Source organism: Erinaceus europaeus, chromosome 4 (assembly GCF_950295315.1).
Source record: "Erinaceus europaeus chromosome 4, mEriEur2.1, whole genome shotgun sequence".
NCBI classification, from domain to species: Eukaryota; Metazoa; Chordata; class Mammalia; order Eulipotyphla; family Erinaceidae; genus Erinaceus; species Erinaceus europaeus.
In genome coordinates this window covers 137,159,248-137,179,314 of record NC_080165.1, presented here as the reverse complement: position 1 = coordinate 137,179,314, position 20,067 = coordinate 137,159,248, and the positions used below count along the sequence as shown (strand labels likewise).

Genomic DNA, 20,067 nt, shown 5'->3' with positions numbered 1-20,067 from the left:
TACAACTTAATTTAACATGATGCCACTCAAACACAAAGAAATTAGAAGTTAAAATTCTTAATATTAGAAAAGATAAACTATAGGGTCAAAAAACACTAATAAGGGCAAAAGAGAAGTTTTTGCTGATGAGTATTATCTATAGTAATGGTACGTAATCATGAATAAATAGTATTTTTAAGAGTTATCACCGGGGCCAGGTGATGGAGCACCTAGTTGAGTGAACAGTTTACCATGTGCAAAGACTAGGGTTCAGCACCTTGTCCCCACCTGCAGAGAGGAAGTTTTGCAAGGATCTGTGTAGCAATGTTGCAGGTGTCTCTCTCGCTCTGTCTTGCACTCTTTCTCTGTTCCTTATTTACTCTTTCTCTCTAAAACAATAACAACAATACACCACTGGGAGTGGTGCATTCACTGTCAGGTACTCAAGTCTCAGCAAAAACCTTGGTGGTTAAAAAAAAAAGTTGCAGATGCTACCATGATGTCAATCTAACTTCTAAGAGCAGATGAACTCATCAATGTGTCCTGGAACCCCACCTCTCCAGAGGTATACCCCACTAGGGAAAGAGAGAAACAGGCCGGGGTTATGGATTGACCTCTCAACTCCCAGGTTCAGAAGATTCCGGGTGCATCTGGGTGACAAGTCTAGCAGATGGAGACTTGTCTCAAGTGGCCTCCCCCAGGGCTCTGTTCTGGCTCCTACGCTATTTAATATTTACATCAATGACCTCCCAGAAACTTCTTCAAGGAAGTTCATCTACGCGATGACATCTGCTGTGCAACTCAGGCATCCAAGTTCGACATCCTCGAGGAAACACTCACGAAAGACATGTCTCTGATATCTGATTACTGTGAAAAATGGCGACTAATCCCTAGCACTGCAAAAACGGTATCATCTGTTTTCCATCTACACCATGCCTCGGCCTCGTGTGAGCTTAACGTGCAGCTTGGCGGTACGAGAATCTGGCACGAAGCCCAGCCAGTCTATCTTGGCGTTACTCTTGATCACACCCTGTCATTTCACGAACATCTCATAAAAACTGCAGCAAAGGTGGGCGCGAGGAATCACATCATTGCAAGACTGGCCAGCTCCTCATGGGGCGCGAGCGCTTCCACACTACGATCATCATCTCTGGCGTTATGCTATTCCACTGCAGAATACTGTGCCCCAGTATGGTTCCGTATCCCCCATGTCCACTTGGTCGATTCCAAACTATATTCCTCCATGAGGATCATTTCTGGAACCATCCGTTCCACCCCGGTTCCATGGCTGCCAGTTCTTAGCAACATCGCCCCGCCAGATATTCCTCGGGATGCGGCATCATCTAAGCTCATTTCCCACGTCTACGCTCGACCGGACCTGCCAATATATGCGTATATCTTCACCCACCCTCTCCGACACTTGACGTCTCGTCACCCAATCTGGTCCCCTACGCCTACACTGAACTTCTCTGTTCCAGACTCCTGGAAACAGAGCTGGCAGTCAGCTGAGGTAAAGAACAAACACCTCATCACAGACCCCTGCAAGCGTCAACCCGGCTTTGACCTAGCACGTTATGATCGGGCCCTCCTCAATCGCTATCGAACAGGCCATGGCCGGTGCGCCACTATGTTCCATCGCTGGGGAGCCAGAGACGACCCGAACTGCCCCTGCGGCTACAGACAGACTATGACCCACATAGTCAACGACTGCCACCTCTCCAGATTCAAAGGAGATCTCGAAACTTTACATCAGGCTCAACCTGACACTGTTGACTGGCTATGGAAGAAGGGCAAACGCTAGAAGAAGAAGAAGTGGAGAAGCAATTACAGAAGCCAGACCTTGCACCTCATAAAGATCTTTGGCCCATATTCCCAGAGGGATAAAAAATAGGAAAGCTTCCGCCAGAGGGGATGGAAATATGGAGATCTGGTGGTGGGGATTGTGTGGAATGGTATCCCTCTTATCCCACAATCTTGTTGATTATTATTATTAAATCGCCAATAAAAAATTAAGTACTTTATGAGAAACAATTTTTCCCATTGTCAGCGAAAATAATTTGCAAACTGATTCTCCTTTGAAAAATAAAAGAAAACTTCTTCTGAGAGCATACGTATATGCATTAAACTTATTTGATTTGGAGAAGTGGAGAATGTTCTGATTCCTCTCACCCCAACAGGTATTCTTAACAGCAGGATGTAATAGCAGAGTTTTTCCAGTCAAGAGGTTTCTGCTGAGCAAAAATTCTTGTTCAATTTGGGAATGCAGATTATAATAATTTTCCTATCCTCCTCACAGCAGGTTTTTTCCCTTTATCTTGCAGACTACTAAGTTCAGTGAGAAACAACTTGGTAACTTCAGTTTCAGGTTAACATACCCTTCCTTCAAGGAGAGTCCCATTAACTCAACTTAGTGATAACACAACGCTGCTGAGATTCACAAATGAAATAAAATACACTCAACTGCTTTCCTAATGCAATATCTATTTGTGATAAATATAAAATGAAAATGGTTTATGACAGCCAAGTTGTAGAGCATGAAGAATTTTGAAAAACTTGTTTGATCTGAGCTTGTGAAGGAATAACATGTATGTCGGTATGTGAAACTTTTTTTAAATACAAGAATGAAAATATTTTCAGAAATGAAAATGTGATACAATGACCTTTCTACTATTCAGTCAAGAGATTAAAAGGAAGAGGTATTTTATCATAGCATATTTTCCTAGATAGCAGTTTTTCTAATTTATATCAATCTTCTCCACTTTAATTTCTTTCTCTACTAGACCTTACATATGTGTGCCAAGAGTTCATACTTTGTTTGACAAAGTAGATTGCCCAAATATCATTTTTATGCTGGCATTAGAGTAGTCATATCTACATAAGTACAAGTTAAACTATGAAAACCAAAGGTTACTATAATGTAAATCTCTTAAATCCTCATGCTCGTGCTCAGATAATTTACTTTGCTCATCCATTAGCTGCTCTTCCTTTCTGAGTAAAGTACATGCACACCATGTCAGGGCAACTGTACTCAACATTACATATGACTAAGCCATTCAATTACATATGACTAAGCCATTCAATTTAATCATTTTTAATGTGGAACTGAGGACACACACATGTGTAATAACACCAAGCATCCCCCCAGTAATATTTTTTAATTTTAATTTAATTTAATTTAATTTAATTTAATTTTATTTTTGCCTCTAGGGTTATTGCTGGGGCTTGGTGCCTGCACTACTAATCCACTGCTCTTGGAGGCATTTTTCCCATTTTTGTTACCCTTATTATTTATTGTTAATGTTATTGTTGTTACAGATGTTGTTATTGGATAGGACAGAGAGAAATCGAGAGAGGAGGGAAGACAGAGAGGGGGAGAGAAGGATAGACACCTGCAGACCTGCCTCACAGCTTGTGAAGCGAACCCCCTGCAGGTGGAGAGCCGGGGGCTGGAACTGGGATCCTTATGCCGGTCCTTGCGCTTCATGCCATGTGTGCTTAACCTGCTGTGCTACTGTCCGGCCCCCTTCAATTTTTTTAATTCTTTATAATTAGAAAGAGAGACGGAGAGGTGGCAAGAAGGGGAAGAGTGAGACATCAAAGCACCACTCCACCATCCAAAGAATTTCTTTTAGTCACGTCCATGTGTTTCCACATGGTGCCTGTAGATCAAATCTAGGAGGTGCGTTGGCACAGCTGGGACAGAGCACACATTACCATGTGCAAGGACTCACATTAAAGCCCATAGTCCCCACCTGCCTGGGGTGGTGGTGGTGGTGGTGTTTATAAAAAGTGGAGCAGTGCTACAGATGTCCCTCTGTCACTCCCTCCCTCTTCCTCCCAATTGCTGTTTCTATCAGGAAAAACGACGACAACAACAAAAAACCACCAGGAACAGTGTAGTCATCATGCAACCACCAAGCCCCAGGATAACTTTGATAGTAAAAATAAAGGAGTAAATAAAAGATCAAATCCAGAACCTCATGGATAGTAGGCATGTGGCCTACCCACTCTCCTGGCCTTTGACGACTATTATAACAAAGGCAGTCAACGTGGAGCCAAATTCAGTATAAACTTTAGAAATTCTACTGACTTGATGTGTGTATCTGATGCAGAGCATTGAGACTCTGGCTGAGAATCAGAACCTAGACCTGGATATGTTGTGACTCAGCGCACACTTCATTTCTGCTTTCATTCAGCAAGCATGTGACTACAACTATTCTATGTCTTGAAGTGTACCAATAGATAAAACAGGACACGTTTTTGGACCAGCTTTCCCAACAGGGGTTTTCCATTTCCAGTATTTAGTCTGGTTGTGGAATTGTACCCTTCTTACCCTATGGTCTTGTCAATATTTCCATTTTATAAATAAATTAAAACAGACTATTCTAATGAACAAATAAAAGTTTCTTTTGTACAAAGAAATCACAACAAATGGACTTGACTTTCAAATGATGCCACAATTAAATAACTATTGTCTGCCATATTTTCTTTTTTTTAATGATAGGCTTCTATACAGTGACATTCATGCTTGAAATACTTGGCATTTTCTCCATATCAAATCAACCAATCTTTAAGTTTCATTACAGAAAGATTAATTAACAAATGTTATCCAAGTAATGCAATGGAATTTCTGAAGGCTTCACACCTTTAAGAGCAAAAATGATATTAAATTTAAATGTCTTTCTTTTTCCCTTGAAGTTTATAATCCATGATATATATTATGTTTTTATCACTTATCACTATAAACATTGCCAGTGATATTAAGCACTGACTTTTTTTTCAGACATCAGGTAAGAATGTATTAGCTTAGTATGATGCTAAACTTAAAAGCATCTAACTATAGACCATTTAAATAAGACTCTTGATTCCTAGAAAAATGAGAAATGAACACTAAGTTTGAGTAACCTATTCCATATAGGAATCATCTTTACTTTTAAATTGAATTTGTGGTGCCACTACAAGAATTATTTACATCTATACATCCCAAGCTACTGGTGCATTTGAGTTGGAAATAGAAATTGTAGAATAATTGCCTTTATTTTACAGACGAGAAAACACAGTCCCAAAGAGAGTAATTACTTGGTACAGGTTGGATGGTATGTCCAGATCCAAGAAGCTATGTCCAAGAAGTACTAGAACAGGAACTCACTTTTTTCTGAAACCCCAAACTCATATATTTTTCTGCTTATTACAATCTGAGAATTTCTATTGATTATTATTATAACTGTGCTTCTTTTAAAATTAAGGAGAATGAACAGAACATTTGAATTCATGAAATTAATTGCCCCTTATGGAATAAATAAAATACAACTTTTTGTTGTGGTTTCTGTTGAAAGGAGAAAGTTATAAAGAGTGAATCGCTGAGTTCAGAAAACAGCTTAAGTAACATCTGGGCCCTAGCTTCCTTAGAGCCCTTAGAAAATTATACAGAGTCATGTGAGAACTCTCTGAACCCTCATAAGGGAAAATTATATAACTCACTGGAAAATAATTTCAGTAGATTTAATAGGGCAGGGAGGCAATGGATTCAAAACACAAAGAAATGATAAAAACAAAAACTGTCTGTGCTAAGTCTAGGGAATTTCTTTTCCAAAAAGTTAAACAATGAAAGCAATATCAATTAATTTTCTAAGACAGTTTTTATTTTAAGTGTTATAATGGTGTGCATTTGGTTTTTATAAACAGATTCCAAATTTGCTTGAAATGAGGGGTAGTCCTGTGATTTTTATATAATGATAAAAGTGGGGTTTCTTGTACATTAATAGAATTTTCTAAGTTTTTTTTTTAAAGCCAATATAATTTAAATTCAAGTAAAGTTAAAAATGTGCATGAAATTAGTTACAGGGTTCTAAATGATTGATGAGAATGATTATGGAAAACAGCTGTAAATACCCATGGTCCTCATGTCTTAATGAGTACCTTGTAAGCTTACTATGGTTTTGATGGTTATGTCAGTGAATAAAGCAAGAAAATGAGCTGCTCCTGGGGCTGGGTGATGATGCAACTGGTTGAGTGCACATATTACAATGCAGAAGTACCTGGGTTGGAGCCTTCAGTCTTCATCTGTGGTGGTCTCTCTCTCTCTCTCTCTTTTTTTCTAAAAAAAATATTATCTTTACTTATTTATTGGAAAGCTCTGCAAGTGGTGAAGCAGTGCTGCAGGAGTCTCTCTGTCTCTCTCCCTCCTTATCATCCCCTTCCCTCTCAATTTCTGTCTGTTCCTATGCAATAAATAAAGACAACAAAAAATTAAAAAATGAGTTATTACCCAAATTTTTGCTTCTTTCTTTTAGTTGTAAATACTTTAAGATTAGGAAGCTAAAATTAGATTTCCTATACTAATACCAATAACACAGGCCTTTAGTAAATAATAAAATTATTTGAAAGTCATAATTTAAAACCATAGTCTTTATTAATATCATACTAAGTATTAGCTTCCTAGCTTTAGATATTTTTGGCTAGTTGTTTCTTATTTTAATGGTAATAAGAAGATATTTAAGGGGCTGAGGAGATAGCATGATGATAAGACTTTCATGCCTATGGCTCTGAGGTCCCCAGTACCACCATAAACCAGAAATGATCAGTGCTCTCCTCTCTTCCTCCTCCCCCCCTTAAAAGATGTTTAAGAAAATGCAAAAATAATACATTTCAGATTACTAATGGGAAAAATCTGAAAATAACTGATTTATGCTTAGCTTTGATTGATTGTACTCATTTTGTCTGAAGTCCTTGGAAATCTTTCTATCCTCGTCTTTTTTCTCTTCTCTCCTTCTCCAAATATTTACATGATTCAGGAGACAGCCACACTTTCCCCACAGGAAGATGCCCCCCCCATTTTTTAATAAATTCATAGATGAATTTTTATCTCATAACCAAGAACATTAGAAGGCCAATATTTCAACCTATGTAAATCTGTGCATTCCAAGAGTTTCTTAGTTTGTGTTGGGCTGAATAAAATTGAGCATACCTTTGCCTTTTACTGTCTTATCATGCATTATGTAAATAAGTAAGAATAAAAGTAATGTGTCTGGAGTACAGTTTGATAGACAGTATAATGTAATGTAGTATCCAGTTACTAATAAGTCAGAAATAATAAATGTGGGGCACCACATTTATACAGTTTTTGCCTAGAGTTGAGACTTGCATGATAAATCACTCACTGTGGAAAGCAAAATTGTTCTTGAAAATAGTCCACTTAGCACTTTAAGAAATGCCTAGTGCAGTTTGCTTTTGCAAAGAACTTTTAGTTGAGTTGAGTAAGTAAAGCACAGAGACATAAAAAGATCTGATTATACAATAGTTAATAACAAATAGAAATTTATAGATGTATTGGCACGGCCATAAGTTCTTTCCAAATTTAAAGTGTGAATAAATTCAGAATTATGAAAATTGTCTATATGTATGCTTTGATATTAGATTATATTTTTCTAATGATTTGGACTCTGAATATAAGAATGCTAAGTGCTTGATTTTGTGTGTGTGTGTGTGTGTGTGTGTGTGCGTGTGTGTGTATAATTAAGTTAGACCAAAGAAGAGATCCAAAGGTCCAACAGTTACATGAAAAAATGCTCAAAGTTGCTGATGATCAGGGAAATGTACGTAAAAACAATGAGATACCTACCACTTTGCATCTGTAAGAATACTATATATTAAAAAAGACAGAAATACCAACTGCCAACTGTTGAAGAGATATTGTGTGTGTGTGTGTGTGTGTGTGTGTGTGTGTGTGTGTGTGTGTGTGTGTGTGTGTGTGTAGAAAGAACTCTCAGACATTGCTGGTGGGAATATACATTGGTACTTGTTTTTTTAACAGGATTTAAATATTACAAATTCATGTTAGACCTACTCAAGACTTTCTATTTTCAAATATGATGGATCTCTAATGGATCCTTCACTCCATCACTGGTCACTTCCATCAGGAATGTCATTATAAGCCCTCTTGAGGGCCTCCTGAGGGTCTTGTCCTTACCATAAAGCAGCAATGGTAGGGACTCTCCAAAGGGAGGCTGGGTCATCCTGCCCTGCCACTCAAAAGCATGGTCCTGAAATGAGTGCAGCCTGGAATGTTCCCAGTTGTGGCTATGAACTGTGAGTTCAGACCAATAGGGACTCAGAGGTTACACAGGCTCCTGTGCTAAATATGAATATATTCATACTTATGAATACCAACATATTCATATTTAGCACATTAAAGTATTATTATATAATATACAGGCCTGGGTCAGGTGGCTGAGGTAAACAGTTAATTTTTATTTTTATAATTAAAAAAAAATTTTCCCTTTTGTTGCCCTTGTTTTTTATTATTGTTGTAATTGATATTGTTGTTAGGACAGAGAGATATGGAAAGAGGAGGGGAAAACAGAAGAAGAGAGAAATATAGACACCTGCAGACCTGCTTCACTGCCTCTGAAGTGACTCCCCTGCACGTGGGGAGCTGGAGACTCAAACCAGGATCCTTATGCGGTCCTTGCACTTTGCGCCACGTGCGCTTAACCTGCTGTGCTACCACCCGGCTCCCATAAACAGTTAATTTTATCTATAGACATTTTTTTCAAGGAGGGGAGCTACTCTGCCTTAATCCACCTTTCTAGCCCTTTTTCCTGCTCTGACACCATCTTCTGAGACAGTATTTTTGTCCAAATCCATATTAGATATCAAGCTCAAGCAAAAATATGATAGTTGTGGGCCCCTACAAATATGCCTAATATCGACTTCCTAGCTTCTTTCCACTCTAAGGTCCCAATATGCCTGGGTCAATGTCAAGGACATTTGCCACTAAAACCGGAACTTATTGGTTGTTCAGGTAAATAAATCAAAGTACCAGTTTGGAAAGTTGACATTATGGAAGCAAAAAATTTAAATATGTCTGTTCTTCAATGTTATTAAAAAACACAAATGAAGGTAACTTTAATAGGCTAAGCTAAACTCATTTTAATCTTAGCTGGTAGAACAGCTAAATTTATGACTGTATTTCCCAATATTTTACAAAGTGATATAGAACTTAATAATTTGATCTGAAGAACTGTATTGCCTAAATTCATATCTACAATTATTCTACTTATTATCTGTGCAATTTTGGTACCTTTTATTTTTTTAATTTTTAAATATTTATTTATTTTTACTTATTTTCCATTTTGTTGCCCTTGTTGTTTGGCATTGTTGTGGTTATTGATGTGGTTGTTGTTGGGTAGGACAGAGAGAAATGGAGAGAGGAGGGGAAGACAGAGAGAGGGAGAGAAATATAGACAGCTGCAGACCTGTTTCACTGCCTGTGAAGCGACTCCCCTGCAGGTGGGGAGCTGGGGCTCGAACCAGGATACTTATGCTGGTCCTTGTGCTTTGCGCCACCTGTGCTTAACCCACTACGCCACCGCCTGACTCTTCACCTTTAACTTTCTAAGTCTCAATTTCTTCCTAAGTGAATTGCAAACAATAACATCACCAGCGTCACTAAGGCTATTATAATTAAGGGAGATGAGTCAGGTAAAGTGCTTTGTAAGACTCAACAGATAGATACTACTTAAATTTCCATTGTTCCACAATGATTTTCTTATTTTCTCAAAAATGAAATAATTTGACCTCTGATTGCCCCTTCATCTTCATTAACTTGAAAATGCAGAAACTATAAATACATATAACTTTATATAATTATCAACTGTATATGAAAAATACAACATGAACATATTCAAGATTGCTTAATAGAATATTCTCATCCTTGGAATAATAGTGGCTTTAACTCTTGCAGTCTCAAAACAGGATTTGAATGGTAACCTAATAGCTCTGTCATCATAACCACAAAGAAAGGGTGGGTGAGGTGTATAAATTTGTGCATATGGGCATGTTTGGCAAGGTCATTGAGTTGAAATAAAACCCACCCAACAAGTTGTCTCATGAGAACAGTGTTTGGAAATATTTGTGTCTTTTGGCCTGGTGACTGGTTTCCCAGCTATGCCCTTAATGAATAGAGAATGTGAACTATCAGGAAAGGGTGGGATGGTAATTTCTGCCCCCAGATTGTTGAGCAGCTGGACTGAGTCACGCCAAACTGACACTTGACAGCTGTCCGTCAGCTTTTAGTCATTAGATGAGGTTAGTGAAGCAGTAGCTGCCTCCAGGACCATAGAACCAATAGAGAAATGCTTCTGTCAAAAGTCTCAGTGCTTTCCTCCCACAGATTTCACTTACACCCACACTGGGCAAGTGCTGGAAATTCTGTCCAGATACAACTGCACCTTTCTGAAACTAGGAAAAAACTATGTTCTTTAGGAACATAGCACTTTCATTATTTTAAAAGGAACGTATTGTTGTTGTCGTTGTGTGTGTGTTTTTCTGCTTCTGAACACTCCTGAAGGTTTTCTGGGTCAGTAAACATATTGACTGATTAGCCCAGTTTGCCTGTACATATTAGCTTATTCTCTTTAAAAAAAAAATATTTATTTATTGGCTAGAGACGGAGACAAATTGGGAGGTAAGACGGAGGTAGAGGAGGAGAGAGACACAGACCCGCAGCCCTGCTTCACTGTTTATGAAGCTCTCCTCCTGCAGGTGGGGACCAGGGACTTGAACTTGGGTCCTTGTGCATTGTGGTATGTGTGCTCACCCAGGTGTCCTACCACCTGTTCCCCTCTAGTTCCCTTTGTGAACTACTTGTAGATAGTAATGCAAATGATATGAAATGGGAAGATACATGTGTCGATTATCATCTATGTTGACAGACTGTTCCTTCTAGTAAAGATGAAATATGTCACTGAACTGCCTCCTGATCATCGTCAATGATGAGATTTGATCATGATTTGAACCCACAATGTTAAAAAAAAATGACAATCTATCATAAGGTGCCGTTCTAGCTTCGCGGACAGGAGACAGACGGCCAGGGACTCATGGCTGAGCTGGGAAGCAGTATCTCGTTTATTAATCAGATACATCGCCTTTTATGCATCTCTTCACTGGAAGTGGTAAGCTAAAGGAAATGACTAGGAGAGGGGGCGGAGCACAAAAAGAGCATAGAAAGCTTCCATCTAACCAGTGGGGATTAAACCAATACCCTGCAGGCAGGGCAGGACCCAGGTAAAACAGCGATTATGTAAATAGACCACATCGTAAGTAATACAAGGGAACCTAATGTGATGATAAAAACAGAAGGTCTTATAAGCAGAATTTAGAAGCATACCAACAATAAGGGAGCATGCAATTATAATGTGCTGGGTTTCTGTGTGTACCGTTGCATTGGTCTTTGCCAGACATTGTGAAGAGACTGTGGCAAGTTAACAAGTCATATGGCTGCATGCATGGTTGATTTACTCCAGGGGCCAGCCAGTGCATTAAGCTTTATTTTTTAACCTAGCAGAATATTATCTATTAATGAGTTCTTCATGCTTTACTAAACTTAATGTCAAAACACCTCTGTGGGGCTCTACTAAGCATGTTTTCTCCATGAAGTAAAGCCTTGCAAAGAAGAAGAAAATGTATGCAATAGTGCTCCAGGTGAAATTCCAGCAGATATCAATTCAATTTCTCTTGGACCTGTCAAATGATATTTCTGAACCTTTGCAAAAGATATGGATCTAAAATTAAAGAACACCGTACTTCAGATATCAGTAACTACAGTCCCATAAAACAAACAAACAAACAAAAAAAAAACCCCATGGACTGTTTAGCCAATCAAAGCTAACAAGTTCAACAGGAGAAAAAAAAATGCGCTGATTCGATCTCAACTTTAGTAGTGAGGAAGTTTAACTGTCAAGTAGGTGTCATAGGAATTTTAAATTAGTGCAAAGGTACTCTGAGGGGTATGAGAAATGGGACAATTCTGAAATATGCCCAGACTTTGCAAGAGGAGCTAGTAGGCCAGGTACAAAAGCTCCCACGACAAAGAAGATAAGACGATATAATGTGCTGGTAAGCAAAAGACATGGAGTAGTCAGCTGAGCTGAGCATCCTCCTGATTTGATGGAGGAAGGGTGCAACGCAGAGAATCCAATGAATGCTAGAGGTGGGAAATGTGTAGATTAGGATGTGTAGGCAAGTGGTGCCACTGGAAAGTAGGTGAGTGCTGGAAGACTGCTTTGAGAAATAAATCATGGCACAGTCATTCGTCACTTGTAGGAAGAACCTGAAAAAGTCAATAGCCAGGCTTCAGGGTGCTAGTTAGGAAAGCTGTAGTTCTCCATCCTGAGTTCAGCTGAGCTATGGGACTTTAATAAACGTCGAAGAGATGTAGCATGATTTCTTTGGCTTAGTGGTCTGTGCACGTGTCCAGGAAACATGGAATCCTCAAGATATATGGAATTTATGGACGATAAAATTCATTACGTCTTAATCTTGATGCTGAAATGTCTGTTTGGCTTTCCTACTGGATACCAGGTAGTCACATGCCAGGGAAAATGGATATATACTTAAGGGCCTTTAATGTCTTATAGTACCTGAAACATGTTCTTAAACTTTTGTAATAAAAAGTTGCTACACACAGCTATAATATATATATATATATATATATATTATCCTTGATTACATGAGATGATAGATGTGTGTTAACAAGTCTTATTGTGACTTCATAATATAGGCATATAATATGTGTATATAGCACATATATAAATTTTTATAAGTATATGTATCAAGTGATCACCTAAAACCCATATAATATTATATTATATATATCAATTATATCTCTATAAAGCTGGAAAATACAATGACAAAAATGCTTTACTGCACTTAAAAGTCTCAGGCATATGCTTCACACATAAGATGATATACTTAGCGTTTGCTTGACAGTTATTTTATTTCTTGATCAGCTTTACAAAGAATGGCACATGTGAGATAGCTGCTTTTAGTAGGTTTGTTGTCCATTTACATTAATTTTCACTCTCATTTTCTGTTTCTTAAAAACCGAGAGACTTCAGATAAATGCAGATTTTATTTTCCTATCTCAAACTCTCTAAACCATCATTTTGAAACCAAATTACACAGCTTATGCTTAAAACATAAGGGCCAGATTCTATCTTCAAATACACCACCCACACTCTAACAGCAGAATTTGGCCCTAAAAACCCATTAACAAATATTGTCATTAAACTAAAGAGCTAATGACTTTGGATTCAGAGAGAATGAACAAAACGACAGGCCAATCACAGCTGGTAGTAATAATGGTGAGACTAACCGTATGTTACACTGGGGACTCAGAGAACAAAGATATATTAACGCAACGCAAATGCAACCAAATTATAACATTATCCTCCAAATGTAGCAAGCGACAGTAGTTAGAAAATTCTGGAAAACACATTGGGATTATGTGATATAAGGAATAAACTATTTTTGACAAAATTAATTGTCATAATTTGAAAATTAACAGTTTGCATGGAAAGTGGAAGTTCAGTGCTTCTCAATGAAGAATTAAATCTACAAATCATTTTTAATTTACTAGGAAGTACCATTCAAACACTGAAATCAGGCTCATACTACAAGATGCAAGAATCTAGTTTAAATCCAATTTTAAAGAACCATTAAGAAGGTGTTATACCTCTATGAAAGGGAATTTTCCAGTGCTTTAGAAATATCTATACTTATATTACTAATATATCTATAAAAGATTTTGAGAGATTGTACCTGTGTGTTAACAACTGTACTGTAAATCCTTAACCTCCAATAGAGTGGGGGAAAAAAGTTTTAAAAATCTTGAGATGCAATAAGATTAGCCTTAGGTTCACCAACTATATATAACCAATATCTATATAATATCTATATAATATCTAATTATACACACAGTATTTTAATTTTCTTCCTATGTATAGTTTTTTTTATTAAATCATACTTACAAATACATAACCACATTGTATTATGGTTTTGTAACTTTCTCTTTACAGTATGTTATGAGCATTTACCTAGATCACTACCATACACTTGCTACATAAATTTGATGGCATACAACTTCTTAAATTGAGAATAATAAGTGTATTTTGGCTATCTCAAAAATATCATTATCAAAATATTTGATAATACTAATACCCCCTCCAAGAGATTCTCACTTATTTAACTCATTTTTCTCCTAGACTCATGGTCCCAGAGGTGTCTACTTGTCTGAAATGACAGTGCAATTTTTAGTTGTTTTTTTTTTTCTTCTCAATCAGATTAATAGACAATGCTGACCATGTCTGTAATAAGTGCAAATGTATTGCTTTCACTTCTAGAATAACGGCATGAAAAAATTAGCTAGTAAAACCAAAATAATCAAGTATTTTTAAAATCCAGTTACATTTATAAGGATTAAGGGATTTTCCTCACTTCAGCAGTCCATATGATTATTTATTTACTCTTTACATTTTATTTTTTCCACAAAGCATAGTAATTAATGTTTCTAATTTTTGTATTGTTACTTTTCATTGGTTAACAAGATTGTAGGCTGTCTATTGGTAGTTATAACTCCCCATAACTTAAAAATTATATTTTTGGGAGTCGGGTGGTAGCGCAGCGGGTTAAGTGCATGCGGTGCGAAGCGCAAGGACCGGCAAAAGGATCCCGGTTCGAGCCCCGGAAGTCGCTTCACAGGCGGTGAAGCGGGTCTGCAGGTGTCTTTCTCTCCCCCTCTCTGTTTTCCCTTCCTCTCTCCATTTCTCTTTGTCCTATCCAACAATGTTGACGTCAATATCAACAATAATAATAACTACAACAATAAAACAACAAGGGCAACAAAAGGGAATATTTTTTTAATTATATTTTTATTTATTTATTGGATAGAGATAGCCAGAAATTGAGAGGAAGGGGGAGATAGAGACGGAGAGAGACAGAGACACCTGCAGCCCTGCTTCACCATTTGTGAAGCTTTCCCTCTGCAGGTGGGGACCAGAGGCTTAGCCTCTTCACTTTGTGCTCTCAGCCAGGTATGCAACCATCTGGCCCCAGGACTTCCTTTCTATTGGAGGAGAATTTCCTTCTATCTTTCTTAATGAAAGAAACTATTAGTGAAAAATGTTTATTTAAGCAAACTGTTTCTAAGACTCGTGAGAACTCTGGGGGTTATCTTTGGGAGAAGGGAGGGTGTGGACACAGAATTTATGGTGGTAAGTTTGTGGTGTAACTAGACACTGTAATCTTAAAATGTGACTCACTAATAATCAGAAAGAAAAAATGAGGAAAAAATAAAAATTATTCATTTAGTTTCTCCTTGTTAATTAGTTATAATTAATCAGATTGCGATTTTCTACTTTTTAAAAAATTTAAAAATGTCAATGATTTAATAATGGTTTACAAAATGATGAGATTACAGTATAGTTCTACTTTGCACCCACCATTAAAGTCCTGTGCCCCTACACCTGCTGCCAGCACTGATTACCACAGTTCTCACGAAGTTGTAAAAAACTTGACTTTTTTTTTTTTTTTTGCAAGGTAACGTTTTTTAATTATCTACTATATTCCACATATGAGCAAAACCATCTGGCAGTTGTTTTTCAACTGCTTACTCTTAAGTATTAAGGTTTTATTTCATAAGCTTTTGAAAATGCTGATACTATACATGAGGGATCCAGACTGGAAGCTATCTAGGGCCCGTTTTTGCTCTAAAACCTTATGCTTTTATGGACCTCTAAAGTTTCTGTAATGTATTCTTCTATTGTATTTTTTATGTCCTGAGTTTGAAGGCTGTCTCCCTCAGGCTCCCTGAAACTATATTGTGAGTTTTCTTTAGGGAATCACAATTTAAGATAAATACACTAATGATAATGAACATGACTCACTTGAGGACACAATTTTATTCTCTTCCCACCTGCTCCTCTGCAAAGAGATAAAAAAAAGCAAAAAGTAGTTTCTGTGTTCTCTGTAATATTTCTATTTCATAAAATTTGCACTGAAAACTTTTTAAAATCTGACTTGAAGACTTTACCCTACCAGGAACACACGTACTATATATTTGAGGCTTTTTTACTATAAATTTTAAGGTTTTTAATCTAAAAACATGCCATTATTATTATTAGTAATAGTTCTATTTTTTTTAGTGATTATTTTTTTATATTTAATTATTTTCCCTTTTGTTGCCCTTGTTGTTTAACATTGTTGTGGTTATTGATGTTGTTGTTGTTGTTGTTGGATAGGACAGAGAGAAATGGAGAGAGGAGGGGAAGACAGAGAGGGGGAGAGAAAGACACCTGCAGACCCACTTCACCGCTTGTGAAGAGACTTCCCTGCAGGTAAGGGCTCTAACCGGGATCCTTAGGCGGTCCTTGCGCTTTGGGCCACGTATGCTTAACCCACTGCACCACCGTCCAACCAAAGCTTAATTTTTTTTTTCGTTTAGACAGATGGTAGACAATAGAGAGACAGACTGATAAGACATAGAACGATAACAATCACAGCACCTGAGCTTCACCAGTGTCATAGACTGCCAGGTGTTCTGGAGTTTGAATCTGAGTCTTTCACAACATGGCTTTCACCATACTTGGTGACTTATCTCATTGACTGACAATGAATGCACGTGAAATTCATGATTAAAGTTAAATCAATTCTGTAATTCTTTAATTTTGGTAACTTAAAAAAGTGCTGCCTTCTCTTATAAAATGATATTATTAATTTTATTTGCATAATTATATTAGTTTACATATGCAGTTAGTTGATACTATAGTAGTATACTTCCTTTAAAATATTTTATTGGGGGGTATTAATGGTTTACACGAAGTTGAATTGATGATAGATGTGTAAGAGTTCTCAGTTTTCTGTAAAACACTCTCATCCTCAGCCTCGGTCTTCCTCCTCCATCATGTGCCAGCACCTGAAATCACCTTCCCCACCCCAACCACCAAAATCATTCACTTTAGTGTAATGTACATAATTATTTTTTTTGCCTTTTAATGATTTTAAGCCAACAAATAAATGCAACACACTATGAAGAAGCAAATGAAGACTAATGAGGAGAAACTAAAATATCTACAATCTTGAAATTTACTTCTTAGTAAAAAAAAATCTCATATTGAAATCATCACAAATTAAGATTTCAATATGTCTCTACTAATCACTTTTTGATTGGAATAAAAAGCAAATATTTTTCAAACTGAAAATTGCAAACAACAGAAATGAAGTTGCCAAATGAATTATGAAAGCAGAACTGAACTAATAGGAAAGTGCATGCTACCCATCATAAGTCTATCACATACTATTAAGTTTTGATCTACAAAGTAAAAAGAATAAATATTTGTTAGTATTTTTAGCTGAACATAGAATTTTTCAAAATAAGAAAAACTTTAAAGATATAAAAATGTTAGCCAGTGTTGGAAATACCTTATTATTCTATTCTCTCAACAGAATTAGCTCAAGAAGACACAAACACGTTAATAAACCTGAATATTACATGGGATGTAATAAGAAATACATTAATACATTAGGTTTATATAAATAGCTAGAGAGAGAAAAGATATCACTGCAAAAAAAGAAAGAAAGAAAGAAAGTAAAAGAGAGGGATACTATTGAGTTAGTTCATAATATTAAGTATTCAAAGGGAATATCAAAGAGAAGAGTGAGCTCAGCACATTAGAGCACAATGGTTACATGCCTGAGGCCCCAGGCTCAACTTCCCGCAGACACTGCCATATGTCAGAGAGCTCTGGTTTCTCTCTCTCTCTCTCTCTCAAAAGTAAATTAACTTAAATAGAGATAACAAGGAAAAGAAGCAGTAATTCAGTGTGTGTACGTGATGTGTGTGTGTAAAAATAGGAGTACTAATTCAATGCCTCTATTCTAAATGCTACCTTCCTCATTTCTTGTGATTAAAGGAAATAAACATTGAACCCCATTTAATACAAAGTTTGAAATTAGAATCATATTATTTAGAATGTCAATTTCAGTACTTTTCAAAAACATAAAACTCTTCCTTTAGGATGTGTGTGTGTGTGTGTGTGTGTGTGTGTGTGTGTGTGTAGGGAGGACGGGTAACTGAAAACACAAATTGCTAGGCCACATCTCAGACCTAGTCTTGCATTTGAAGGAACTTCCACTGCTTCCCAGTAACTCTTATGGGCGTTGATTTGAGAATTACTGTATTTTATGCTGCTTCATGTTAAGTGCCTATTAGATACCAGAATTACCACTGTTTCTTGCTGATATTATTTACATGTCATACAACAACTTTCAAACTTCTGAATTTATTTTCTTCTACTTTTTTTTTGCCTTAGTACTTCACATAGTAGGCTAATTTCCTTATATTTAGTAATTTCTTTGTCTTTCTTACATTTTACTTAGTACATTATATATTTACTTTTTGTGTAATTAAGTCCCACAAAAAAACATGTGATCTCCCAAACCCACTTACCTTCTAATCCTAATGTTCTTTCAGAAAGTGCTGAATATGTAAGATGGAATTTCTCAAAAAGTAAATATGAAGTTGATTTTCTGCTTAATTTCCAAGTGTTTCAAGGCTGACCAAAGGGAGTCTTCAGGTGGACACCAGAAATGCCATTGAGAAGGGAATGGCATTGATGCTGCATGCTTTGGGTACTTGTCTCTAAATAGAACAGATAAAGAAGTAGTGAGTAGCTGGTTACCTGAAATTCACTGAGAATCAGTTATGAAGAAGGTTATTTTCAGTAAACTGTTAGTGCTACTAAATTTAAACTTGGCCTGAGTATGCTGTTCCCTGATTTAGCACAGTTGTCATTTAACATTTCATGTCATTGTGAAGTCAGAATTGCATGCTGTTGCTATTTGCAGAGGATTTGGGTTTAATTCATTTTGCTTAAATTGACTATTCTTTTCTAAACATTGCATCAAGTGGTATAATTACTAATCTTATTTTTGATATGCAGGTGCTACATTTTGGTGGTGAATTTCTTTCTAAGTCAAGGTTGATGAGGTCTCTTGGAAATATATCCTCACATGAGATTCTATGGAACCCCATAAAAGACAAAAATGTGATACCTTTTCAAAATCTCTATGGAATCATTTGGTAATTTTGCTATGTTTTCTTTCACCTGGGTAATTCTTACCAAAATGATTAGACATAAATAATAAACACTTTTCCTCTTTTTAAGGAGAGATGTGTTGCCTACTCAGGAAATCAAAACCCTAGTGATGTTTGCTACATGAATTAAACTTAAGACACAAGTAATCACCAATGGAAAAAGAACAGAAATGTCAATTTCTAAAATCAATAGTTAATTTAGCCAGTATTTGTTTAAATGCTAGAGGAAACAACATATATAAGGACAAAATAAAGTACAAATAAAAAGACTAAAATATACATGCAAGCACAGAATATGCTGTCAAACAATAAATTTTTATGGAAGATCCTTTTGTATTCCCACCCAAAAAAGTATTTCCTATCTTATTTGTCTTTAATATGTGTCATGAATATAGGACAGAATATTAAAAACAAATTGCTTTTCCAGTCTCTCTTGCTGTTAAGGGTGGTCATAGGACACCATTTAGGCCCATTAATTTAAGAATTGTGTTGTATAAAAAACTCAGGCAGAAATGTGCTCTGTTAGTAAATAGTAGGATTCCTGTTTCTCTTTTCTTCATCTACACAACTGTTCTCCTGGACTATGATGTTTGAGCTAGAGCAGTTGTCTTCTCATAAGGGTGAAAAGCACTTTGTAAGTCTAGACACCATAAAATACTTAATCAAATATTTTCTACTTAGAACTAGATACCCTCCTCACCTACTTCCTATTTCACTTCCCTCAATCATTCTAGGCTTAAACCCTGTCAGATAAGGTAAAGACTATAAAAGTTGGATAAGGGCAAGTGACCAGCACACTTTAATGATGGCCCTTTTTGTCATTACCAGGCCACACCATTATCCAGGGCCCTATTCAGGGAATCCTGGGATTCTCACACAGATATGATGGGCCTAGACCTCTAACAGATTCCTCTCTCTACCATCACTGGTGATCTCCATCTGGAACAAAATCATAAACCTTCTTGTGGGCCTCTATAGGACCTTGCCCTCAATGTTGAACAGCATGGTAGAAACTGCCCCACTCTCTGAAGGGAGGCTGGGTCAATGTACTGTGCCATTTAAGGAAGACTGGTCCTGAAATGAGTGCTTCTAGTATGGAAGTCAAGAGAAGCACAAAGATAGAGGCCCTATTGTTGATGAATAGCCAAATTACC

The 20,067-nt window shown here is 36.8% G+C and overlaps 1 protein-coding gene across 1 annotated transcript in view; it reads right to left on the bottom strand.

Moving 5' to 3' along the window:
• HS3ST5 (heparan sulfate-glucosamine 3-sulfotransferase 5) overlaps positions 1–18,453 on the bottom strand; it is a 224,947-nt gene extending 206,494 nt beyond the window's left edge. The window contains exon 1 of the mRNA XM_007534486.3: positions 18,266–18,453. The gene's annotated coding sequence lies outside the window, so the exon portion shown is untranslated. The remainder of the gene's footprint in view (positions 1–18,265) is intronic.
• Positions 18,454–20,067: the final 1,614 nt, after the last annotated feature.